Below are 26,678 nucleotides of genomic sequence, written 5' to 3' on the forward strand. Positions count from 1 at the left end.
TGTACTGGACTTACTGGAGGTAAAAGTGAGATACTGTGCAAGAAAATGTGTGCAAGCTAGAAAGTGAAATACAGGGCCGGTGCCGTGGCTCACTTGGTTAATCCTCCGCCTGCATCGCATATGGGCACTGGGATCTAGTCCCGGTTGCTCCTCTTCCAGTCCAGCTCTTTGCTGTGGCCCGGGAGGGCAGTGGAGGATGGCCCAAATGCTTGGGCGCCTGCACCCACTTCGGAGATCAGGAGGAAGCACCTGGCTCCTGGCTTTGGATGGGCATAACTCTGGCTGTGGTGGCCATTTGGGGGGTGAACCAACAGAAGGAAGACCTTTCTCTATGTCTCTCTCTCTCACTGACTAACTCTATCTGTCAAATAAAAAAAAAGTGAAATACAAATGCTGCAAATGCCAGCTACTCTTTCCCTAGACCTCTTTGTTATGGTAGATTTCTTCTCTCTGAACAAATTAGCACTTAACTGGGGATTAAAAACAAAAGTACAACCAAGAAGATTGAACACACACTAGAAATTTAGTGAATGCATTCTTATGTGAGTGTAGACATGTCCAGAGAGAGAATTTTAGCCAAGTTGAAAATATTTCCACACTGCTGGGGAAGCAGAGTGGCAAGCAGGCTCCAGACAAGTGCTCCCAGCTTGCTTTGATTACACTGGTGTCCCGTACCTCTAATTCTCTGTTCCACACTTTCACTGTGTTCTAATCCCATTCTGCAGCCCACAATAAATAGAAATTTCAGAAATAAGGAATTCTTAAATTCCGAGTAGCACAATGAACTCTTTCATTGTCCCACTCTGCCTCAACTGAGACAAGAGTCATCACTTTGTCCAGCGTCTCCACACCATATACACCACCTACCCGTTAGTCACTTAGTAGTGCTCTGGGCTCCCAGTCTGCCTATCATAGTAATGCAGTGCTAGTCTTCAAGTAACACTTATTTAATAATGGCCTCAGCGCCAAACTTTTACTACAATATATTATTATTATTGTTGCTATTATTGAAGTTATTGTTATTAAAATTTTTGCTTCATTATTAGTTACTGTTAATCTCTTACTATGCCTAATTTGTAAGCTCAATTTTATCATAAATATGTATATATAGAAAAAAACGTGTATGTAGAGTTTTGAGGTTTCGAATATCCACTAGGGTTTTATAGTGTGTCCCCCACAAATAAGGGCAGTGGATTCAAGGCTTCAGGTGTTTGGCTTGGATGATGTATTCTTGCCATTTGCTCACACAATTCTACATTGTTGCCCTAACACTTTTTTCTGCACAAGAAAATATAATTTCCCAGGGTTATATCAGCAGTAAGACATAGCTTAGCTCTAGACAATAAGTCAGAGGCTACCTCCCTACCCTCAGGACCAAGCAGACAATGCACATGTGTGGATGAGCATGGCAGAGACCCCAGAGAGCTAGGATCCCGTGCTCCACCAGAAAGGCTGGCCACCCTCAGCTGGCCATAGGGAAACCTGGCTCAGCTGTGCCAGATCTTCAGCATTTCAAGAAAACCCATGTATTTGCATGTTTCCATGAAGTATTATATTCCAAAAGACTGGCTAGGGTATACATTTGACTCAGTAGTTAAGATGCCACTTGGGACACCCACACCCCGTATCAGATCGCCTGGGTTGGAGTCTCAGAACACTCCCAAATCTAGCTTCCTGGTAACACACACTCTGGATAAAGCCATGTGATCTCTCAAGTAGTTGGGTTCCTGTCACCCACGTGGAGGACCCAGATTGTCTTCACAACTCCTGGCTTGGCCTGTTCCAGCCTCGGCTGTTGCAGGCATTTGAGGAGTGGATGGGAGGTCACTCTCTCTCTCTCTACCTTTCAAATAAATCTAAAAATATATAAAATAATTTGTGTGTTTGACCTTTAGAAATGGTGATTTCCTATGAGTCAATACAGTGTCATCGGGAGACATAAAAAGAGTCCCATGTTCCTGCTATGTGAGAAATCTCCAGAGCCTTTGCAATGATAAAGTTGAGAACATTTCAAAAAGTTCATGGGAAAATGAAATTAAAATATTTAAAAATAATGTTTATTCTAGTACAAAAAAATTGAAACCCATGCATACGAGTAGGCCTCAAAAAGCTCATGGAAAACACATATCAGGAAAAACTACACAGGGACTTCAAAACTTTTTTGCACCAAAGTAAATGTAACTTTTCATTCTACGTTTCCAGTAACTTTGGATAAATGTGCACATGTATGGGGGTATCAAGCCCTACCCCCACCCCATGACAGGAGACAGCAGGGTACACTCCTGGCTCAGAAGGCACAGTTATGGGCAAACCTTCAAAGCCCCTGCAAAGTGGATGATATGTTTGTCCCTATTTTGCAAGGAAGACTGAAGACTCACCTCTACTGGAGCGATTTGTGGCCCTGCACACCTGCTGGCCTACAGAGCCAGGGTCCTCCTGTTTCCTAGCAGGCAAGGCTGCAGGACACAGTGTGAAGTGGGTGCTGCTGCCCGTTTCCCAGTGCTGGAGGCTGGAGCAGATGAAGATCCTCCTACCTCTCTTGGCAACTTCCAACCTCCACATCACTACCCTTTCTGCAGTTGCCTCTCCTACACTCTCTCTCTTCCAGGTCTTACCCTGGTCCTGTTCCACCCAGCCCCATTCCTCCAGCCGTCTCCCTCCTCCTGGCCTGTTCTCTGCTCCCTACAATCTGTGTTCTCACCTCACCCTTAAACCTCTTGTCTTCACACCCTCTCATCCTATTTCTCTCTTTTCTGCTTTCCCATCCTATTTCATGGCAATCAGTGTATTCTCTCAATTCCTCTCTTCTCATTTCATTGCTTCTCTGTGTTTTTGCCACATTTTCCCCCAAGTCTGGATGCCTTTCCTTTGTTTGCATGTGTGCTTGATCCCCTGCAGCGTATGCGCCTCTAGATAACATACATGCCTAGCAAAATGCCTGGTGCATAGAAGAATTCCATTAAGTGTCTGTTGGCCTCTTCTACAAATGTTCCAGGCAAATTGAAAGAAATGTGCAAAACAAAGCACTTTAAATGGAAACAGAAAATCAAAGCCATGAGGAGGAGGAGGAGCTAAATATGTGAACCACAGGATCAAGCTGGTTACTAGGGTTGAGCATAAAATTCCACTTCCTGGCAGCCACACCCTGATACTTTTCAGATGCAAGTGACCCGTGATGCCTTGGGTCTGCTCAGGGTCAGAGGATGGACAGAGGGGAAATGAGTCCCCTTTCTGGTGCTCCCACTCGGGCCCTGCCTTGGAACAAATTTGTCTTCCTTATCTCACTTTTATGTGCAGCAACCCCTTAATCTCTCACTGAACATCCCGTGTTGCCCTGTGTGACAACCTCGCTCAAATCCTGTTTAGAAATGCTGCTGTGTGTAGCAAGGAATGCGAGTCTTGCAGCAAAGGTAGTTTATGGCTGAAGCTGTTGCAAGGCTGTTGCTGAGGGAGATCTGTAAATCCTGGTTAACCAGAGAGCTTAGATGCAGCCTCAGGCTACAGCAAACTGGTTCCTGGGCAGAAAGGATCTCATAAAGGAAGGAAAGAAAGAAGGAAGGGAAAGTTCATCCCAGTCTGTTTCCATTTTTCCCTGGAGTGACTCATTTTCTTCGTCCTTCGTCCTTCCTTACCCTGGACTCGCATCACCTTCCCTTGGACTGAGTTCTGGTTTTTGCTGCGCTCCCTCCAGCTGGACTTCTGAGGAAATTTCCCAAGATCTTTTGTTAACACCTTGGGATTCTGATCCTAAGAGGCAGCAAAGTATAGGCTGCCCTGAAGCTAGGGCAGATCTGGGGGAGACCCCAGCTCTGTCATTTTCTAGACTGTGTCATGGAGCAATGAACTTCTCCTCCCTTCATTTCCTTGCTATAAACAAATGAGGGTAATATCATCCATCTCATTAGACTTGCGGAAAGAATTAAGGGAGATAATGTACTGCTCTATAATTTACAGCTCATGCTAAAAATCCTGTTTCTATTGCAGGAATGGAGGAGAAAGCAGGGTGATATGCGGGGTGTTGTCCCAGACTCCCTCCTTTGTTTTCCTTCCCTCCTCCCTCCCTCCCTCCTTCCCTCCCTTTCTCCTTCCTTCCTTCCTTCCTTCCTTCCTTCCTTCCTTCCTTCCTTCCTTCCATTTCTCTTCCCCCATAACCTCCCAGCTTGAACACACATTCTGTAAGCTTTCTATTTGAACAAAACTCATTTATTTTCTTTAGCAACCCATAACAACAACCCCAACTGTAAACCCCCTTCACTGTCAGACTTACTTCATCTACTCCAGAAAACAACATTGTAACAGGATTTCAGTGAGATCCTGGGATCCAGAAGTGTAGGTGAGTGGAGAAGCAGCATCATCAGATTACATAAACAGAAGAGAGCAAGAAATTTCACTGTGGTCTTCGATCTTGGCTGCACCTTAACGATCAGTGAGGCAGCTTGGAGGAAGCCCAGGCTGCACCCAAGACCATTACGTCAGTCTCTGGGGGTGAGATCCAGGCTTAAACCATGCTTTAGCGCTCCCGCAGGTGATTCTAACATGCAGCCAGGGCAGAGAGCTGTTTCCCTCCACCCAACAGGTTGATCAGGGATCTTGACTGAGTGTGCCCCTCAAGCTACACCCCACTACACACTTGCTTTAAACTGCCCTTGATGACATTTCCTACTGCGTGTCAGATGCATCTCTTGATTACCTCCCTTCATCCTTACGTAAACCCTGTAAGGTAGTTGCAACCCATTCAGCAGAGGAGGAAATGGGATTCAGAGAAGCTCCATCGTTTGCCTGAAGTCACTAAGTGGGAAGCCAGGATTCAAGCTTGGGTCTGTACCACCCAGGTGCCCGTCGTCTTTTCACCCTGCCACTCCCAGTATAAAGCACTAATCCAATCCTGTGTGCTTCCTTCTAAACCTGCAAAAGGACAAAACGACCCTACAAGACAATGTGCCAACACCAACCCCGTGGCCCCTGAATGAAAGTGAAGGGAAGTGCAAATGTGCCCCAGGCGGCAGCTTCACCTTCCAGGTACAAATGGGCTTGAGCAAGGTTCAAAGCTTTTCAGAGAGCGGTGAGTGAGCAGGAGATCTGCAGAGGAGCAGCCAGAATCCGGATGGCCCATCACAGACACTAATTGGAAAATGCAGAGCCTTGAGCTACAGATAGTTGGGTTTGGCCACTCTCAGCACTGCTGTGTCCATTATCTGCCCACTCCTTCCTCCTTCCCTGAATGCGGTCATTGCCAACATCTGCCTGCCAGATCATCCCCCACGTGCCAGCTCATATGCCTGCTTCTCTCACTGAAAGCAAATCTTCACATCCCTTAATTATCCCTGTAAACTCGTGCCCATTTGCAAGTATTATTTCTCTCATATATCCAGGCATATATATGATCCTGAGGCCTTCTTTAATTTCTAGAATATTAGCTTGGAAAAAAAACAAAATCTAATAAAAAATACAATATTAGCTCTAAATAGCTGCATAATCTATGTCGATGAGATGATTTCCATTTGGTCTGCAGACTGGAGATCTTAGGATTCATTATTCTTTGCACTGAGACAGCAGAGGGAACAAAATAACATTTCCCTTCCAATGAAAAGACCTCCAATCCTGGAAATTGCTGATGCAATGTCCACTTGACAGAGTCAGTGACATTTCATGTTGGCTTAAGAAAAAATCTTTAAAACTTATATTTTAAAAGAAATTGGCCTGCAAGTTCATTCCAGGACAAGTTTTAGAATCTTTGAGAATAAAGTTGGGTAGGCCCGTTAGAGAGGCTGCTTACTTTGGACAGACAAATGGCCAATGTGCACACAAAAGGGAGAATTGAGTATTTTCCTTTTGGCTGATATTTTCTTCCAAAGTTGGTCTAATATGAATTGGGGGAAGCCACATCACACACCCATAAAACACAAGCACCTCACATAGAGCTCGTGTCTCAGAGCACAGTTTTCCTGGGACCTGGCTGCAGTTTATACAAGGTAGCTGCCGGTGACATCCCTGGTCGATGACAAAAGCTATCAGCAGGAAGGAGAGACAAGCATCTCCTGAGGATCCATTTTTGTCTGGCTTGAGCCCTTGGTCCTGATTGAACGCTGCACGAACATGAGTTCATTCAGCTCTGCGAGTTCCTGCAGGAGGTGAAGGAACTGGACCACATGGCTAGTGCGTGCAGCGAGATCTCAGCTGCAGAGCGACACCAAAACTCCCATTTGTTCAAAATGTGCTGGAATCAATGAACAACTGGATAACAACAATAACAAAGAAAGAAGTGTATTACACAATGGAACCAGTGGGCCTGATGCCATCTATCCCTGGGGCATTAGGAGCAGGTGTTTTGCTGCATCTGGAGTTTCAGGCAAGGTGCATTTCGGCATCTGTCCTTCTCTTTCTCCACAGCTAGGGGAAACGAGGCTGAGTGGTCCCAGACCTCACAGAAGAGGATGACTGGGTCATGGGGGAGAGAGGGGATCTGCACAGACAGCAGAGGCCGGGGGAAGGATGCGTGCACAGAGTTCTTGGTGCACACCAAGTAGGCCTGTTTGATTGGAAAAGAATATTCTAGAAAGAAGGTAGTATTCTAAAAGTTAGATTGGGGGGTGGAGGGGGTGGGCAGTACTCTATGGCACAGTCGGTCAAGCCAGCATTTGCAATGCCAGCACCCCACATTGGAGTGTCAGTTCGAGTCCAGGCTGCTCTGCTTCCGATCAGGCTCCCTGCTACTGCACCTGGGAAAGCAGCAGCAGATGACCCTAGTGCTTGGGACCCTGCCACCTATGTGAGAAACCTGGGTGGAGTTAAAGGTTCCTGGCTTTGGCAGGGGCTTGCAGCCCATTAGGGAGTGAACCAATAAATGAATTCTCTCTCTCTCTCTCTCTCTTTCTCTCTCTCTCTCTCCCTTTCAAACAATAAATAAATCTTTTTTAGAAACTTATCAAAGAGTTCAATCTGAGGAAGGAGAGTAGCAGAGAGGCAATTCTGACTTTATTCTAAAGGAAGTGAGAAGCTATCAAAGGTTTTCAGGTGAGAGAGACACAGGTGGGTAGCAGAGTTTCAGAGGAAGTCAGCTGCGGCTTGGCAGAGGACTGGGAGCCGGGAGGCTGGAACGGTGACACCCTGCAGTAGCTTGGAAGCTGTGGCTCTCTGTGGCCCTGCGTGTCCTCTGAGTCCTGCTTTGCTCTGTCCTGGAAGCTGTTCTGACACAACACATCTTCAGGCTGCCCGGGCTCTGTTGGGTCATCTAAATTCTACCAGCTTTTGATGTGGAGATGTCATCAGGACCTTGAGTGCATTCCAGGAAATCTTCCAGGGGAGAACACACTATAAAGAACCCCCACCCCCCTCCCTGGCCCCGTGACACACAAGTTGAACTCGGGAAGCAAAGAGATAATAAGGGGAAAACCGCAGTGTGGGAAAAATGAGATTTTTTCCCCCCAATTGCTCTAAGACATAAATTTAAATTATGGACCCCGGAGAAGAAATGACACCATATGAGGTGCTCACTGGAATGTTGCTAAGCCTTAAAGAATGATTTTCCATAGAAACAGGACCTCAACCCATCCCTGCTCATATATGCACATGTGGTCACCCTTGATTCCTGCTTTTATTAGAGTTATCTGCAGAGATCAGCGCACTGGGACTCTCCTAGCCAGGGCGTGCTTTTGGGGATAATGGCTGCATGCTGTTTACAGGTTGTAAAAATTCAAGAAGGCTATGTCTGTCGGGGAATTAGAACTGAACCCGAGTTCACTTCTTAGCCTTGTGACCCTGGGCAAGTTCACTCAACTGCAGAAACCCCAGGATCTGATGAAACAGTAGATAGGTCAGCGTCTTACTCTAAGTAAAGAATTGACAGAGCAGAGAGTAGGGTCATTAATCAATGCCAGAAACACCAGGGCTGGGTAAAGACCTGAGAAACCAGAGCTCAGATGGCCTACCCAAAAAAAAAAAAAAAATGCCAGCTACACAACCCCACCCATCCATTTGTTGCCACAAGAGAAGGCACAGGATTTTTATGTGAAATCTCCCAGTTTTTAAATAATAGCGACTAATTCAGAACATTTGTTAAACCTCAAACTGAACCAAATTTGCTTGCCGGTTTGCAAACAAGGACTAGCAGTTTACAAGTTGGCATAGATATTGAGATCAGGCACAGAGAAACCCCCACAGAGAGCTCAAAACCCCTTCTGCCACGTGCTAGTTGTGTGTGCTTGAACACATTCTCCAAAGCTTGCATTTCTCACCCAAAAATTGTGGATCCTAAAGACAACCCATGAAGTGATGAATTCAAGTGCACAGCCCCCACTGATGAGAAAGAGGCTGGAGCCCCTGGCTGTACCAGACATTAACCCTTTGGGTGGGAGACTAGAGCAATTGTTTTGATCAAAGTCCCCTTCTGTAATGCTCAACTTAGCAACAACTATTTTCAAGGCTCAATCAAGATTTGTCTCTTGTGCCCACTCCTCACCATCCAGAATGGCTTTCATGCCATTTGAAACCACGTTCTGTGTTAAGACAGACAACATATGAGAAGGAGCGTGGCCAACCACTAGCGGATGTGTGGCATTCGAATGACTCATCACAAGACAAGGCAGAGGGTAAGAGCCTCCTGAGAGGTACAGAAGAAACACAGGAGCAAGACGTGTGGAAGAGCAGAAGCAGGTGTAGGCTTCTGCATCTAAGCCAGGACTGGAGAGCTAGGAGTGGAGCCGGTGCCATGGCTCAATAGGCTAATCCTCCGCCTGTGGCGCCAGCACACCCAGTTCTAGTCCCGGTCGGGGTGCCAGATTCTGTCCCAGTTGCCCCTCTTCCAGGCCAGCTCTCTGCTGTGGCCAGGGGAGTGCAGTGGAGGATGGCCCAAGTGCTTGGGCCCTGCACCCCATGGGAGACCAGGAGAAGCACCTGGCTCCTGGCTTCAGATCAGCATGGTGTGCTGGCCACAGCGCATGGGCTGCGGCAGCCATTGGAGGGTGAACCAACGGCAAAGGAAGACCTTTCTCTCTGTCTCTCTCTCTCTCACTGTCCACTCTGCCTGTCAAAAAAAAAAACAAACAAACAGCTAGGCGTGGACAGGGTGGGTTTGTGCACTTCCAGCCAGCGCAGTTGTACTGTGCTCACCAGTGGCCCCCGGGCTTGGTCTGTGCTCTCTGTCTTCCAGTAGTCTTAGTTGTGCCTTTGTGCTGTGCAAGTCAAGTGGGATGGGACCATGGAATATCCACTAGGGGATTAGATAGGTTCTTGGTCCTCAGCTCCCTGTTCCTTCCCAGAAAACGCTGCTACCCTCCTCTCCCACTGGGGGCCTGGGCACAGGTGTAAGAAAGGGCAGGCACCCTAGACCAGGGTCCTCAGTCAATATCTTCATGCAGGATGGAGCCACATAAAATAGCAAATAGCATGGAAAGAAGAGTGTAAAAGCTTTTATCTGGCTTTTCAAACAAAGGTCATACATTTTCTTTCTGTGGTGGGGTCATGAGTTATGTTGCTGGCCCTGGAAGTGAGAAGTTGTGTTGCTGGCCCTGGAGGAGGGAAGAATCTCTGGGAAAAGTATGGGTAGAGATGAAAGAAAGGTGGATCCACACTACTAGCGTTTTGAGTGACACAGTTCTACCTCGTGTCTAGGCCACCATGGGACACTTGGCATCCTAGCCCACTTCTCCCCCAAAGGTGTCAACAGAACCTAAATCCTTCCAAGAAAGTGCGACAGCATGTCCCAAATCCAGACAGGAAGAAAAACAGATGAACAAAGGAAATATTGGTGTAAGAAATAGGACTGTGGAATCATAAATATCTTAGCATGGAAGGGACCTCAGAGGCTGTTGGTCAAACTCCACTGAAACCCCCAACAGGATACTCCGTACCTTCTTGAGGAGTCCTGGTGACTGACCCACCCAAAGCTCTGTCAGAAGAGAGTCTGATATCCAGTTTCAGAGATAGAGCTAGAGTGGGATTCTTTTCCTTCTGAAGAATGGTTTTTGCCCAGAGACACAGCTTCACAGTGTATGATAAACACAAACAGGCATTCATACCTACCTGTAGCCTCACACACAGCCAAGAACCAAGGAGAGATTCTAGCCAGAGAAGGAAAACAAGGTCACAGTCCCTCACCCCTCCAGAAAGGGTCTGGCAGGTGTAGCAGCAGTGCTCTGTCCACAGAACATGCCTTCAGGTGCTTCTGCTTGGACAGCCATCCATCCACTAGATGGAATCAAAACTTCCTTCAGAAAATAATCCACAGAAATAGTATGTAAACACACAGAGCTCTGAGACTGACTTTGGGATTAGATTGACTGACCAGGCATCTGAGAGTTAAGTTCCATGGGCAAAAGGAACCTATCAGTCTTTTAAAAACACATTTATTTGTAGTAGTGGTGTTCTATAAAGTCATCACAAATGTTGAATTAGCCAATCTTGAACCATTGCTTCCAGGGGAATTTAAGGGTTAGGTTCTAGGGAGCCTCTGATCATGACAGTTTCAGCAGTCGATCATCACATAACCTTGCTTTACACGTGTTTATGTTTAAGGACACCTTATTCCACATATGTTTTTAATTCATCAAACTCACAGCCAACAGCCCTGTAACTCATGCCTGAATGAAGATTATCTAACACATACTTTCTCTGCAATGCACATCACAGCTTCTTGCACTTAGGAACACTCGAGAGAATCGCTCTTCTTGGGAGCCATTTTAAAATTACCCAAAAGCAATGAATACTAAGAACAAAAATGAAAAGCTAGACACTTGCTTATAGAATGAGTTGAAAGGAGAAGGCAGAACACATTTATTTGATCTCAACGGTGCATATCTACAATGATCAGGAAGATATCATGAGTATTGATTTGGGGCTGCAAATAAACTTTAGCAAGGAGTTGAATCCTCAAGTACAGAATCTGCAAAATGAGGACTGATAGTATTTCAAGGTTACTCACATGCTTACCCATCAGATGTAACATTTGCACTTTAACTTGGCCTTGCAGATCTCCAGTGAGGTCATAGCAGACAAGTGCCTATCTTAGACCCACAAGCACTAGCAGACAGCACACTATCAGAAGACAACAGAGGGCTCCATTGCAAAGCTGGGCTTTTCTTTCCTGATGGGATGTAGACCCCAGATGGGATTATCCTGAGAGTCTTTCCAGGACATTACATAATCATCCATCTACATATTTTAGTATTAAATTAAGAAACTCTTCTTCCTATGAAAGCAGACATTTTCTGGAACTTCCATGAGTTGATCCTGGTTGTGTCCTTGGGAGCCACACAGAACACCGCCAGCCTCCTCCCACAGGGCAATCTTTCAAATATTTGAAGACACCCCCTGCTGCCTCTTCCAAAATGGCAACTTCCCTTGCCTGACATCTCCTCCCTCTGACTGTTCCTCATAATTTCCTCAATTTCCTCATCCTTGTCACTTTCTTGGGACATGCTCTAATCTTTCAGAAAGTGACTGCCGTGTCCTGCTCAGCTCTCGCATAAAATGAGCAGCCTGAAACTCTGCTGTCAGGACGGCTCATTCCCAGTTTTCTGGAAAGTAAATGAGCAACATTTATGAAACTCGTTAAAGTAATCATACCCTTCCATGGGCTGCACTGTGGCATAATAGGAAAAGGAGCTGCCTGTGGTGCCAGCATCCCATATGGGTAGTGGTTTGAGTCCTGGCTGCTCCACTTCTGATCCAGCTCCCTGTTAATGGCCTGGTAAAGCAGCACAAGACGGCCCAAGTACTGGGTCCCTGACACCCACATGGGAGACCAGAAGAAGCTCCTGGATCCTGGCTTCAGATCAGCCCAGCTCTGGCCATTATGGACATTTAGGGAGTGAACCATCCAATGGAAGATTCTCTCTCTCTCTCTTGATCTCTGTCTCTCTGTCTCTCCTCTTCTCTCTGTTGCTCTGCTTTTCAAATAAATAAATACATTTTAAAAAGAAATAAACACACTATACCTGTCTTAACCCTTATCCTAAGAGAATAATTATGGGTGTGTGCTAAAATTTAGTCAGAGGGATGTCTGTTACTGGGTTTTTTACCACTCTTTCACATGTAGAAACATTTAAAAATCCAAAGGTAGAACAACATTGAAGAAATTATGGCATATGCAAGCAGCCATTATTAAATATTATGTAAACATTAAAATGGTAATGTAAGTGAATCTGTATTCACTTTAAATGATCATAATAGAAAAGCTTATAAAGAATGAGTACAATATGATAACATTTTTTATGAAAACACACATATGAAAAACATTCCCAAGAGGTTAATCTAAGGTTGATTGTACTTAAAGTGTTTCTCTTCTTTGCCTATTATTTTCTATAATAAGCTGCTACATTGATAATACAGAAACCAATTCTGTTTGGCATTCAAAAGCATTAAATTAGACAGTTTTTCGGTAGTGCCCTACTGCTTTGATTATAAGGTCCAGTCACCCCGGTAGTGCCCTACTGCTTTGATTATAAGGTCCAGTCACCCCGGCTGGGATGCAAGGCTGTCAGGATCACGCCTCCTGAGTTTCCTCAGTCTTCACTAGCACTTTCCACTTCAGCCCTAAGGAACCACCCCAAGTTCTCAGAATCTGCTTTCCACGTTACACCTTCAGCTTGACACATGCTCCACGTTAAGGAACTGGCTTGGGGAGATTGTCCAAAATTACATAACTGTGGCCGGGGCCACGACTCAATAAGCTAGTCCTCCGCCTGCGGCACCTGCACACCGGGTTCTAGTCCCGGTCAGGGCGCCGGATTCTGTCCTGGTTGCCCCTCTTCCAGGCCAGCTCTCTGCTATGGCCCGGGAGTGCAGTGGAGGATGGCCCAAGTACTTGGGCCCTGCACCCCCTGGGAGACCAGGAGAAGCACCTGGCTCCTGGCTTCGGATCAGTGCGGTGCACCGGTCACAGCGCACCAGCTGCAGCGACCATTGGAGGGTGAACCAATGGCAAAGGAAGACCTTTCTCTCTGTCTCTCTCTCTCTCACTGTCCACTCTGCCTGTCAAAAAAAGAAAAGAAAAGAAACAAAATTACACAACTAATAAAATGACAAAACCAGTCTACATCTTTGTGGACAAAACCAGTCCACATCCTCTGCCTCTGCAGGATCAGAATGAAAAACCTGGACTGCCAAAGTGGTAATTTTCTAATTATGTTGGTACCATAATGGCACAGGCCAGGTAACCATGTCTCATGTTCTCAGTTCGATCCAAGGGAAGACAAGCCCTGACATATAGTTCCTTCCACTGCCACATACAAGAAGGTCAAAATCATGGCAGAAATCTGGTTCTCTTTTGGAGAAGAATTTCCTAGGCTCTTCAGAGCAATATTTTAGCCAGACATTTAGTCCCAGTTTGCAAACATAGGCCCAGAGTAGACAGATTTCACTAATACAGTCTATTCCGACTTCTTTGTCTCTTTCACTATAAGAATTTAATATTGAATTTCAAAGCCTAAATGGCATAAATAAATTCCAGATGTCTTCTCAAATCCCTAAATCTCACAACAGACCGGAAAGACTGTGCTGTATGTGAATGAATGGTTGCATTTAGTTCCCTGGGAAGCCCAAGCTATCTGCAGCCAGTTCTGCAGCCATCCTCCACTAATGCCTTTGATTTTCCTAAGTTAGTTAGCTCAAGACTCACAGCCCAGCTGTCTGACGTATGTTCTGCTCTATTCCTCCTCTCAAGGGGCAAAATAGCATCCTGGCAAAGATCAAGTCATAGAAACTACACTTCCTGGGTTCCAATTCAGCAGGATGACTTTGGGCAAGTCACTCAGCCTTTCTATTCGTCAGCTTTCTCATCTGCAGAATGGGGTTAAACTTAGTACCTGTACTTCACAAGGTCATTGAGGAGATTAATGAGCTAACAAGTTGAAGTTTTTAGCATAGTACCAATCACAGAGAAAATGCCCACACTCATTACCTCAGAGGGTGTGTGTGTGTGTGTGTGTGAGGGAGAGAGAGAGAGAGAGAGAGAGAGAGAGAGAGCTGACATAGGAGGTCTTCAATGGCTAGGAAAGTCCCATCTCTTCTTCCTACCGGTAAAACAGCACCAATTCCCCTTTGCTTTAATAGGATTCTCCTCCTTTTAGGAAGGACTAAGCACCTAAATTCAGGTCATAGATCCCTCCCCAAAGCCTGACCCAGCCCTGACTTCTACCTGAGTCAGCATTCATAACCCTTGCGTCGAACTCATGCTGTCTTACCAACTTCACATGCAGCATAGCACCACTCACGAGACTATAAAATTTCTCACCTCAGAAGAAATTTCTTGATGTAGCTTCATGTCTCCAATTAATTAAAGACCAAATCTGTACAACACCAATGCACTTGTCATAAGTGATCAAAAAATTAATAGTTTTCTTCCTTCTCACCCAGTCCCTATTAAAAATTGGCACCTGTGTTTGCAAGACACAATTACAGTCATGAGAGACCTCCGTTACTAATCTTCAATGGAGAATTTACAGCCCATATATCCTTCAGCAACTCAGTTTCACACCTCAAAACCATGTATCAGTGCCAGATGGCAACTGGACAAGCTTGGCGCCATTTCACCCTTGGCATTATCTTTTCACCTTGCAATAGTGAGAGAAGCTTACATAACATTTTGTGGTTTGCAGAGTGCTTTCACAGGCAATCACTTGCTTACTCTTCACACCAACTCTATAACTAGGTATGATTATCATCATTAGAGCCATCATCATCATGATTTTGCAATGTGGGAAATGAAAGCCTTAAAACATGAAAACACCCCAAATCATTCACCTTATAATGGTTCAGAGGAAATTTGAATCTGGATTCCTATCTTGAAATTTTGTAGTTTTCTTTTTCTACCAAATGGTGCTGCAAAAGTTAGAAGATTAAGAATGCAAACCTTAAAAGAGACTTCATTAATTTTTTCATTGCATCTCTTCCTTTGGATGATTTTTTTTTTTTTTGGTTGGAACTTCAAGTGTCATGCCCTGTCTGATGTGACTTTAGTGGGCAAGGATAAGCCCAGCATTTTGCCAGGTGGAGCTCTTTCTATGGGCTATTATTATAGTGCATTATAAAGTTGTTTTTTTTTAAAGAAAAGTATATTTAATTGTATTTTCATTCAAGCAGATACCATAGCCAAATGATGCCTCATCTAAAAGAAAAAAATGAGCTATTGCAGAAAATTTGCTCAAAAAGAAGTCAAATCTTTTGCAACAATGAAGGATTAACCAAAATCTGATAGTATTCCCTATTGAAATGGGAATAAATGTGAAAAGGGGACCTGTGTTGGTCAGCTAATACGGTCAATGCAATATAAACCCAACTTGCATGGCTGGCTGAGTGGAGGGGGTCTTTTTCTCTCCTTGAAAGGAGTTAGTTTGGAGATACACAATTAAGGGTGGAAGTGATGGCATCTCTCTTAGTCACTTCAGACTTCCATAACAAAATACCACAGGCTGGGTGGTTTAAACAACAATCTTCTTTTTCCTCCATCAACCACCACCCACGAGGCTGAGCAGTCTGAGGTCAAGGCACCAGCAGATCTGGTGTTTGGTGATGCTTCACTTCTTGGCGTGCAGATGGCCATCTTTTGGTTGTTCCTTTACATGGTAGGGAGTGGTGGGGGGAGAAAGAGAGAGAAAGAGAAGGAAAGGTGGGGGGAGGGGAGGACAAGCTCTCTCTAGCCTCTTCTCATAAGGTCACTGACTCTACTCTCATGAGCTAATTGCCTCCTATTGGCCCACCTCTTAATGATCTCACACTGTGGAATTTTGCCGTCGGAAGCCTGGGTTCCTTCTTTGCTTCTCCTCATCCACCGCCATATGCAGCTGTCCTCATTGTGATTACAAGACATCTACTCTGTTTCAATGCTGTGACTGCCTTCTGGATCCATAGCAAATGTCAGAGAACAAAATTCAAACAGATGACAGCAGCTGAGTCTTTCTCCTTTATGAAGCTTTCCTAGTAGCCTATTCCATCAACCTCTGCCTACTTTTTATTATCTTGATTGGGGATCCCATGGCCTTTCCTGGCTACAAAGGAGGCTGGGAAGATGGGTATTTATCTGGTCACAGTGCCTCCTGAGGTAAACAAATTCTATGTTAGCTATAAAGAAGTGCAAAATGAACTTTTAGAAGCAACTGATTGAATCTGCCAAGAAAACGATTCGTTGAGGGCCTGCAACATGTTACTCACAAATTAGACAATACTAAGTAGGAAAGAGCACTCTACTTGCATTAGACATAGAAACTGATACCAGGAGAGAGGCAAAATGTGCAGTGTGATGCAATTGTCTCAGAAGATTGCCATGTAAATTTTTTTCAAGTTGCAATGTCTGGCAAAGTAGACATTCAAATTTGGTTTCAAATGTTTCCTTCTCTTTTTCCTCTCTCAAAGGAAGCAGTTGCAACACAGGTTTCTTCTTGGAATGCCTCTATATTTGAATTGTCTAATTAATCTTGTGATCCAACTGTGGCTACAATTCTGGCCAGTGTTACCAACATCTCCCAGTTCCTGGCAAGTGTAACACCCCTGCCTTGTTAGAGCATGGCATATCTTTCCTGCTTCATAGGTTCTCTTTTTGGTTGATTCTTTAGAGATGTAATGGTATTGTGTACACTTGTTAAAGATTTGGTTATTTATTTGAAAGGCAGAGTGACAGAGAGAGAAAATCTTCTATCATCACTTCTTCACTCCTCAAATGCCTATAACAGCCAGGGTTAGGTCATGTCAAAGATAAGAGCCAGGAACTCCACCTGGGTTTCCCACATGCGTGACAGCAACACAGATACTGTGGGGCATCAATCATTGCTTCAGCAGGAAGCTGGAGTGGAAAAGGAGGGCTGGGACTCAAACCAGCACTCTGATATGGGATTTGAGGTCCCAAGCAGCAGCTTAACCCACTATGTCTCAATGTCCAATGCTGTTGTTTCCACTTTTAAAGTCATCAGATAAGATAAAGTCTTTGGCTTGGTAGTTTGCCTATTCATTCTATTAGGCACATAGATACCTCAGTGGTATCTGCTGAATGAGTGAATCTCAGTGTCAGCGTTTACTAGCTATGTGACCTTGGGCAAAGTGTCACACCTCCAAGTGAGCATGGAAAGAAAGTGAAGTTTTGTTGTTATGAGCCACTGAAATTGTTGGTTTATTCCATTGCCAGTTTATGGCAGCAACAGCTGATGATTTGAGCCTGCCACCATGTGAGCAGAGGAAGGAAATTCATGAAAAAGATGTGATTGATCAACAGACAACGCCAACAGCACTTACTGGGGAATATTATCCACACTGCCACAAGACACACTGTTCCCCTCCAGTCCTTTAAATTAAGAAGCAGTCCTGAAAGGTGATAACTTCATGTATAACAAATACATAAGCAGGCCGGCGCCGCGGCTCAATAGACTAATCCTCCGCCTTGCGGCGCTGGCACACTGGGTTCTAGTCCAGGTCGGGGCACTGGATTCTGTCATGGTTGCCCCTCTTCCAGGCCAGCTCTCTGCTGTGGCCAGGGAGTGCAGTGGAGGATGGCCCAAGTACTTGGGCCCTGCACCCCATGGGAGACCAGGATAAGTACCTGGCTCCTGCCATTGGATCTGCGCGGTGCGCTGGCCACAGCGCTCCGGCGGCGGCTGTCATTGGAGGGTGAACCAACGGCAAAGGAAGACCTTTCTCTCTCTCTCTCTCTCTCTCTCTCACTGTCCACTCTGCCTGTCAAAAACAAACAAAACAAAAACAAAAACAAAAACAAAATACATAAGCATCTCAAAATGATGCTCCGAGATTGTCAAACACAGATAAGGATCACCACATAAAGGAATGTTTCTAGGACAAACATCAATCTGTTGCTTCACTGGGCAAGTGCGAAGGAGAAGAAGGAGAAGTAGGAGGAGGAGGGGAGGAGGAGGAGAAGAAGGTGGTGGAGGGAGAAGAAGAAGAGGAGAAAGAAGAAGAAGAAGAAGAAAACAAGGCAGAGGGAGAAGAAGAAATCCAGAATGCTCATATCCCTGACACAGCTGTGTTACAAAGTGCTGTGGTTGAGTTATGGGAAACAATTAAACAGTCTCAGTGTACCAAGAGCACCGTGGCTTAAGAACTGTTGCAAAGCAACAGTACCATTTCTTGATTGTCAGTGCGAAACAAAGTTGAAGGGAATTTAAAAATCTGACATTAAATTATCTTTGGAGATTTCTCCCCACCAATATGTAAACACCAGAGAATATTGTTTTCCATCTTGCTTTACATACTCAAGTATCAACTTCTCTTCATGAAACATGTTGTGAAACGAGGATTTCAGAAGCAAACAAGCAGATATTTGTCACTATGTATGTTTATATGTAATATATGTGTCCAAACCTAATGTAAGCTAGGATAGTTCTTAAGATATTTTTTTCAGACAGCATAAACAACTTGGAAATGCAAATGTGTACCATAGAATCACAAGAGGCTTGATTTTATTCCCAGGTCTGCCATCTAGCAAATGTGCATTGTTGGCAAGCTACTCAATAATACTGAATTTTGTCCTCATCTGTGAAATGGAAATAATAATTACATGGAATCAAACAAAATTTTCTCATTTGAAGTCAAAAGAAGCAGAATATTCACAATTTCATACAATTCAATATGTGCTTTGGTCATAGGGTGGGAATAGGAGAGGGAGGAGGAGGAAGGGTGGGAGCATGAGTGGGAGAGAGGGTAGGGTGGGAAGGGTCACTATGTTCCCAAATCTGTACGTATGAAATTTGTATACCTTAAATAAAATTTTCTTTAAAAAGAAAGACCAACCAAGAAAAGAAAGATAATGCATAAGCTCGTGTTATTGGACAGTTCAGGAATGGTAGATTTGTGTGTGTGGCAGGATATATCAGCTCAAATGATATCCGCCTCTCTCTCTCTCACTTCCTCCCTCCTTTCTTCTTTCCTATGTCTGCCGTCTTGGCCACACGTGGTGAGATGACCAATGAGAAGCAACCGGAACTTCCTTCTCCCAAGTCTGTCCTTCTTGAGTTACACATTTACCCTCAACAGATGACTTCACATGCACAAAAGACAAAGGAGATGAGATTTACTATTTCACCTAAAGAGACAGTGACCAGCTTTTCTGAAAATTTTAGGACTGGAAGTCCCATGCCCTCAAAGATGCTTCATTCCCAGACAAATCATCCTGGTTTGCTGAACTATTCCAGTTTTAAAACAGAAAGTCCCGGGGTTGGCGCCGTGGCTCGCTTGGTTAATCCTCCGCCTGCGGTGCTGGCATCCCATATGGGCACCGGGTTTTAGTCCCAGTTTCTCCTCTTCCAGTCCAGCTCTCTGCTGTGGCCTCAGAAGGCAGTGGAGTCCTTGGGCTCCTGCACCCGCCTGGGAGACCAGGAAGAAGCACCTGGCTCCTGGTTTCGGATCGGCGCAGTGCCAGCCATAGCGGCCATTTGGGGGGTGAACCAATGGAAAGGAAGACCTTTCTCTCTGTCTCTCTCTCTCATTGTCTAACTCTATCTGTCAAATAAATAAATAAATAAGTACAGAAAGTCCCAAAACTCTTGAACCCCCTTAGTCCCAGAAAAAAAACAAGGCAATGGTCACCCTACCCAAAATAGCATTTCTCATTGTAGATCTTTAATGTGGATGTATTATTAGGTGCTGCATCAATGGAAGAATTACATGGGGTGACTCATCCTAAACTGCAGATAGTTCTATGAAAAAAATGTATAGACCATGTCTACTTTATGCTTGGTCTTCCCCTTGTGTGCTTTTCTTTTCTTCTTTTTTTTTCTTTCTCTTTCACTGCATCTTTCTCCTCTTTTTTCATTTTTTCAAAGATTTTTATTTATTTACTTGAGAGGTAGAGTTACAGACAGTGAGAGGGAGAGACAGAGAGAAAAGTCTTCTTTCCATTGGTTCACTCCCCAATAGCTGCAACGGCCAGAGCTGTGCCAATCTGAAGCCAGGAGCCAGGTGCTTCTTCCCGGTCTCCTACCTGGGTGCAGGGTCCCAAGGACTTGGGCCATCTTCTACTGCTTTCCCAGGCCACAGCAGAGAACTGGAGTGGAAGAGGAGCAGCCAGGACTAGAACCAGTGCCCATATGGGATGCCGGCGCTGCAGGAGGAGAATTAGCCCACTGTGCCACGGCGCCAGCCCCATTCCTTTCTTTTTTTAACTTCCTTTCTATCCTTCCTTATTTCTAACATTTCCTTCTCTTATTTTTATTGTTTCTCTTATTTTCTTATAGAGCTGCATATTTACCTTTTAAATAATATGTGACTAAAATTTGGTGTTCAGTTTCCAAAGTAGCTGTTGTATGTTGTTTGACGCAAGCAAGCCAGCCTCAGTAAATGCACTTATCCTGAATAAGCTACCCAGTAAGTGGAAGCTTCGTTGTTGATTAAGACAAGGACATGTACAAATCCTGTGGATTTACTTAGCATAGTCATAATGCTGAACCTGAAGAAGGAAAAAAACTGGACGAGAACAAGAAAAAAACTTAGTGATGATGATGGGACGAGGAGCTTGAAAATGGGAAGGATTTAAGATTCAGTTATTTTTGAGGACATTTTGGTTTAACTGTTTACATTTATGAATAGTAGAAATTACTGAGATTTGGAATCTCTTTCTTCTTTTGAATCAATATTATTATTAATTAAGCAATGTAAACCAGGAAATGCTTGTTGGTTTAAAACTATGCTTTGAAGCCAGGTCTGCATTTCAATGTCTTCCATCAAAATCTTAAAATAAAATTAGGATGAAGGCACTTTCTAGTCTTCAAAGGCAAGTGATCATTGTGGAAAATAGAGTCTTCCAAAGTATTCTATTAAGAATGATGTGAATTTTGTTGCCCTCATTAACATGCTAAAGCTCTAAAGAATTAACTCTACCGTGGAGGCAAATCTAAATGTTTCCTCATGAAGAGTTTTCCAGCAACAAGCCAAGGTCTTATACCTAGGACTTCTGCTACATTTGGATTTCCCAAATGTCCCATTTGTTTACCTGGTATTTTTCTACAAACTGTCTTTTTTCAAACAGAGTGAGCTAATGCAGTCAATGCAGCCAATGCAGGTCACTGGGGGACATGCATGTCAGCAAGCAGAGGGCTCAGACTGATTCTCAGACCCTGATACCTAAGTGTCGTTTTCAAATTTCCTTTCATCACCTGCAATTTTATTATACAAATATTATTAGGCAACTTATTATTTAAGTTGTCTTTTATTATTATGCTGTTTTATTGTTTCAATAATGGTAACATTATCCCCTCCACTCCAATATCTAGAACTGTTATTTTTTGTTCCCTGCTATTTAGGAATGATTAAAATAGTATTGCATTGTAATCTACTGTGGTAAGGATGACTTTCAAAATGGAGCAACTAAAATCCCAACATTTAGTTAATGATCTGTGGTGGTAAATTATATGTAATGAGAAACTTTGCTTCCTTAGCCAAAGACAATGAGAAAAAAGGATATGTGCAGAAATTCCAGGGATGCTTTAGTTGAGTAAGTAAAAGAACATAATGAAATGCAAGCATCAAAACTTGATGGCAAGGCTTCAAAGGTGAGACAGCATCAGTAATTACTAGTCATGTCAATAAACATTTCGTTAGGAAAATAACCATCACTTTAAGTAAGAATCAAGTACTTAAAGACTAATCAAAAGAACAGAGGAAAATCCATAGATGAGATCAATTTGCATTGAACTATACATCACATAAATTAATCAATGTAAAAACTGATGAAAACTGAATAAGATCTCATTAATTTTATTGTACTGATGTCAAATTCTGGTTTTGATATTATATTAGAGTGATGTAAGATATCACCATTAAGGGAAACTAATTTATTTCCTGTGTTTTTTTTTCCTATGACTCTATAATTATTTATAAAGAAAAATGATTCAAGAATAACAGAAATCAGTAGGCTCAATCACTGTTAACTCTCTTTTCTCTGGACTTAATCATGTACCCCAAAATTCATGTGTTGAGGCTTTCACTCCCAATGTAACTGTGTATCTGGAACTAGAGTATTTTAGGTTTATTTATTTATTTGAAAGAGTAACAGAGAGAGAAAGGCAATGACAAACAGAGATATCTCCTATCTGCTGGTTTAAACACCACCCCTCTCCCCCCAAATGGCTACAATGACCGAGGATGGAACAGGTCAAAGCCAGCAGCCAAGAACTCCATTCTGTTCTCCCACATGGGTGGTGGGATTCAAGTACTTGGGCCATCTTCCACTACTTTCCCAGGTGCATTAGGAGGGAGCTGGGTTGGAAGCAGAGTAGCCAGGACTGGAATAAGCATTCCAGTATGGGATGCTGGTGATGTAATTTGCGGCTTAACCTGCTGCACCACAACACCAGTCCTTAGAGACAGAGTCTTTAGGAGAAAATTAAGGTTAAACGAGGTCATAAAGGTGTGTCCATAATCGAATAGGACTGTGGCCTTAAAGCAGAGGAAGAGAAAGTCCTCCCCACCATATGAGGGCCCAGTAAGAAGGCAGTCACCTGCAAGTCAGAAATGCAGCCCTCACAAGAACTCAACCAAGCCAGCACACTAATCTCAGACTTTCAGTCTACAGAGCTGTGGTGAAATAAATTTGTTTATTTTAACAGTGCTGTGTAGTTTTATTAACCATTCAATTACGGTAGCATCTGGTACTTGGCAACAGAATTGGGATTGAAAAACAAACATAATCAGCATCTAACAGTTCAGAAGAAGTTGCTACATACTATACAACAAACAGGTTTTCACACAGCCAATACAGCACTAGCCATTAACCTAGTACAGCAAGTATACTGAAGCAGAAAAGATGCAAGAAAAACAGCTACATTAGAAAGACCAGCTCAGGGCCGGCACTGTGACATAATGGATAAACCTGACACCTGCAGTGCCAGCATCCCATATGTGCGTCAGTTGGTGTCCCGGCTGCTCTACTTCTGATCCAGATCTCTGCTGTGGCCTGGGAAAGCAGTGGAAGATGGCCCAAGTCCTTGGGCCCCTGCACCTGCTTGGGAGACCTGGAGGAAGCTCCTGGCTCCTGGCTTCAGCATAGCTCTGGCCAGTGTAGCCAACTGGGAAGTGAACCAGTGGATGGAAGAGCTCTCTCTCTGCCTCTCCTCCTCTCTGTGTAACTCTGACTTTCAAATAAATAAATAAATCTTAAAATAAAGAAAGACCAGCTCTTTAGAAAAAGACTAAAACGCTTTTCAATTTCTCCCCTTTATCCCCTAAAACAACATCTTGCAGTCCGGATCTCCCTATGCAGTCCTACATCAGCTTTGAGCATATTTGTCATGAGACACAATAAGATGATGCAGGATGGTACGTCATTGGATATTTAGGGAGCAGAGGGAGACAATGTCAGTTCTCAGAACAAATCAGTGAGCTTCAGGATCATTAGCAGGGCCTTCGGATTCTGCAGTTCTGCAACGTGTTTATCCTGTGCTGGCAGATGCTCCCACGTGGCAGCCCTTTGTGCCTCTCAGTTCTCTCTGTCACCTTCCATTTTGGAGGTCAGTTTCTTTTCCACCATTTTGCTTAAGTTGCTCTCTTCTGTTGCTTCCTGAAGCATTTCTTTCTCCCGGTCTCATTTCTACTTCAAGACTTCAGATTTAGGTCTTTCTTCTGCAGCTTCTAAGTTCTGCTACATTCCCTCCAGGGAAACAGCCTTCTTCTTTGGAATGGAATGGGGGAAATTTAGAACAGATTTGTTAGGCCAAGGACTGAGAACCAGCTCCAAAGCCAGGCTCAAGACTTGAATGAAGAGACGAGTATGAAGACGTGGAAGATAGGGAAAGAAAGATGAAATATGCTCCTTCGAAGGAGAAGAAAGGGGCAAAGCAGAAGTCAGGAGCCCTGGCGCTAAGGGTGTGAGGCGGTGCTACCAATGAAATGGGGAGCAGTAGCGATGCCTTCCATGGTAATGTTTGCTCTGGGTAGTGCAGCACTGGACCTGAGAAACACTGCTGTGCTGGTCGTTTGTGCTACTGCACCAGAATACTATAGCTGGAGTAATTCATAAAAGAAATTTATTTCTAACTTTGGAAGCCTGGATGCTGCAGATCAAGGCACTAGCAGTTCTGTGTCTGGTGAGGGCCCTGTCCATGCTTTCAAGGTGGTACCTATTGCTGCACTCTTTGGAGGGGACAATCTCACCTGAAGGAAAGATGGAAAAGCAAAAGAGGCCCATGTCCCCATAACCATTATCACATTGGGTGTTAGATTCCAAAGCGAATTTCGGGAGGACATATGCATCCCAACCTTACTAAGTTACCTTTTATTTGTTGAACTCTTTATTTAATGGAGTATTAAGCCTTTGACTATAATTAAAAATGTTATCTCAAAAATAATAAGCAAAATATTAATGTAAAAGAGGAAAAGAACATAGCACTGATACAACTTTAGTTTCAAGGCAAAGCACAATCTTAATGAAGATCTCATCTGATCACTGCCACAAGAGAATGAAGTAAGCACAGTGGGATAGGGATTATGTGCCCAGTGAGGAAATTGTGGTTTGGAATGTTGAAATGACCCTGCAGGGCTCCCTGGGCTGACAAGCATTTGAAGCAGTGGCCGAATGTTTGCTTTCTGTTTCCAGAACCAGTGTTCTTTCTTTGGCAAATGTTGAGACATGCCATTTACCCTTTCACCTGCTCCTGACCTGGCTTTCCAAAGTCTAAAGTTTTCTCCATGTCCTATCCCATTCCCTAACCAATATTCTCCTTCATCACCCAAAAGTCACTCAGTGGCCACAGACAATATCACTGAATGGAAAGGAAAAGGGAAGCTTGCAAGAGGGACCATGTGGATAAAATTCCATCACAGGGTAGCGCATGGCTTTCATCCCTGACGAAGCTCTTTACAGAACTCACCAGACAGCATGATCAAGCGTCACTCTGAAGATTCCAGTTCCCCAGATGTGAGAACCAGGGCACAGAAACATTAAGGGCACATCCAGTGACCTGTTTCCTAAAGGTGGATCTCAAACTTGTGCCTCAGCTTCCTCCTCCCTAGTGGGCAGAGCACTGGCTTCACAGCCAGGAGGCCTTGGTACCAGTCCTTCCCCTAGCTAGCTGTATGCCTCCGGCCAAGTCATCCAAGCCCTGGGCCTCATTTCCTTTGACTGTCAGCAGAAGGTGCTGAACTCATGTCTTCAAGGACATCTTCTAAGGTGGCTGCTGAGGACCTGCCCACAGCTGGTCTTCGAAGATCAGTGAGAGGTTCCCTGGTTTCCTCCAGCACGAGAGATCAGAAGGCATCAACTTGGGTATTATATTTCTAGAACAATGGTTGTCCAGATTCTTTATGCTGTCACCCAAATACGATTTGAGAAGCAAGTCAACAGATAAGGGACGATATTTATTTTTGCTCACGAAGTCAACAAATCCTTCTTTTGGGTTCAATCAAACAACCAGGGGGTCTGTTGTAAGCCACGGCGTCATTGCATGCCTGAACACTCCCTCTCACCCTGCCACGGCTCAAATCCTGGGACAATGCTTCTGAAAGCGAATCAGGAAACTGCTTATCAATCTGAAGTCCCAAAGAGTTATGAGCACTCCTCGCTGCCAATGGGAAGGGGATTACAAGCAAAAGCTCCACATCTGCACGCCCTAGAGTTCAAACGCTCCAGCTGTGGCAAGGTCTTGCAAGCGACGTAAGTAAACAGCCCTTTTCTCCTACTCAAAGCCTGGGCTTCAGGCTTTCTCTCTTCTAGAGATGAGTGTTTTGGCTCACGTTGGTGTTTCTCTCCCCTCGCTCTTCTCTGATGTTTGCGAGTGTTTACGAACTGAGGCTTGGTCAATAAAACCTCTCTGGGGGATGCTTGTGCTGAGAGAGAAAGTGAAAGTTGTCAGAACTGGCTTTGCTGGGGCAGGGTTCATTGTGAAAACCTTTGACTTAGCAGGCACACTCCTGCACAGCTAGAGGTCCTTGTTGAAGACGACCGTGGGGCAGACGCAGATGCTGGTGAGAGTAAGCTGAAGTGGTTTTGTAGCCTCACCTTGAGAAATGGAACGGTCATTGAGGCTGCGCCTCCGTAATTCTGGTTTTAGATGCATCCCTCCTGATGTTCTGTAGGACTTTAATGGAGGAAAAAAGAACACATTAAGGTTAATATTCTTCTCTGGAGATTGCCTTGTATTAGTATAAATCCTGGGCTCAATTTATTTGGGGTTAAGGCTGCTGATTTATTTACTGTCTAGTTTATTAAACAAATATGCTTACCACTCCACATGGCTGTGGGTGGATAATGCAATCACTCGCAACAAAGGAGCCTAAGTATGTAAACTGGATTGGTAAAATTGTGGATTTGTATTAATAGTGATTGTACGAAGGATTGCATAATTTTTGTAAGTGATATATTGAACTAAGTTGTTTCTTTCCCAGGTATTTTGAACCAGATTCTGATGAATCACTGTTAACTAATCAGGGGGAAATGTATAACTAACTCGTTTAAGGAGATAGGTTTGCTTGGGTCAGACTTGGCTCTGTGAGCCCCACGGCTTCCCCAGGAATTCGATGGTTTTTCATCAGGGTCTGTCTCCATGAGCTCTATGGTGGCAGGGAACTATGTCCCAAGGACTCTCACTCTGTCCCATATAATCCCAACGTGCTCTGATTCGTGATCTGAATAACAGTTCTCACACCCTCTACCCAGGCCGTGTTGCCTGACTCCTTGGAAAGCTCCCAAAATAATCGGAATCATCGCCCTTCACTCCAGCCTTAGTGTCTGACTCCCTTTCTCTCAC

At 44.2% G+C, this 26,678-nt stretch overlaps 1 protein-coding gene and 1 long non-coding RNA gene across 8 annotated transcripts in view; one reads left to right on the forward strand and one right to left on the reverse strand.

The window, feature by feature from the left end:
• The window catches only part of C1QTNF7 (C1q and TNF related 7), a 119,676-nt gene that overhangs the window by 9,582 nt on the left and 83,416 nt on the right, over positions 1–26,678 (forward strand). Inside the window, exon 1 of one of the 4 annotated variants that reach the window (XM_008274309.5) lies at positions 25,366–25,585. The exons of 2 other annotated variants lie outside the window; for them this stretch is intronic. The gene's annotated coding sequence lies outside the window, so the exon portion shown is untranslated. Of the gene's footprint in view, positions 1–25,365; positions 25,586–26,678 lie in introns of those variants that run through there. One more of the 4 variants, XM_089326952.1, reaches the window with a different exon arrangement.
• LOC127486330 (uncharacterized) overlaps positions 22,514–26,678 on the reverse strand; it is a 68,209-nt gene continuing 64,044 nt past the window's right edge. For all 4 annotated transcript variants that reach the window (XR_016229768.1, XR_016229767.1, XR_016229766.1 and 1 more), the window contains one exon: positions 22,514–26,009. This is a non-coding gene — a long non-coding RNA (uncharacterized LOC127486330). The remainder of the gene's footprint in view (positions 26,010–26,678) is intronic.

This window comes from Oryctolagus cuniculus, chromosome 2 (assembly GCF_051225735.1).
Source record: "Oryctolagus cuniculus isolate XC-2025 breed Fujian yellow rabbit chromosome 2, ASM5122573v1, whole genome shotgun sequence".
Classification (NCBI taxonomy): domain Eukaryota; kingdom Metazoa; phylum Chordata; class Mammalia; order Lagomorpha; family Leporidae; genus Oryctolagus; species Oryctolagus cuniculus.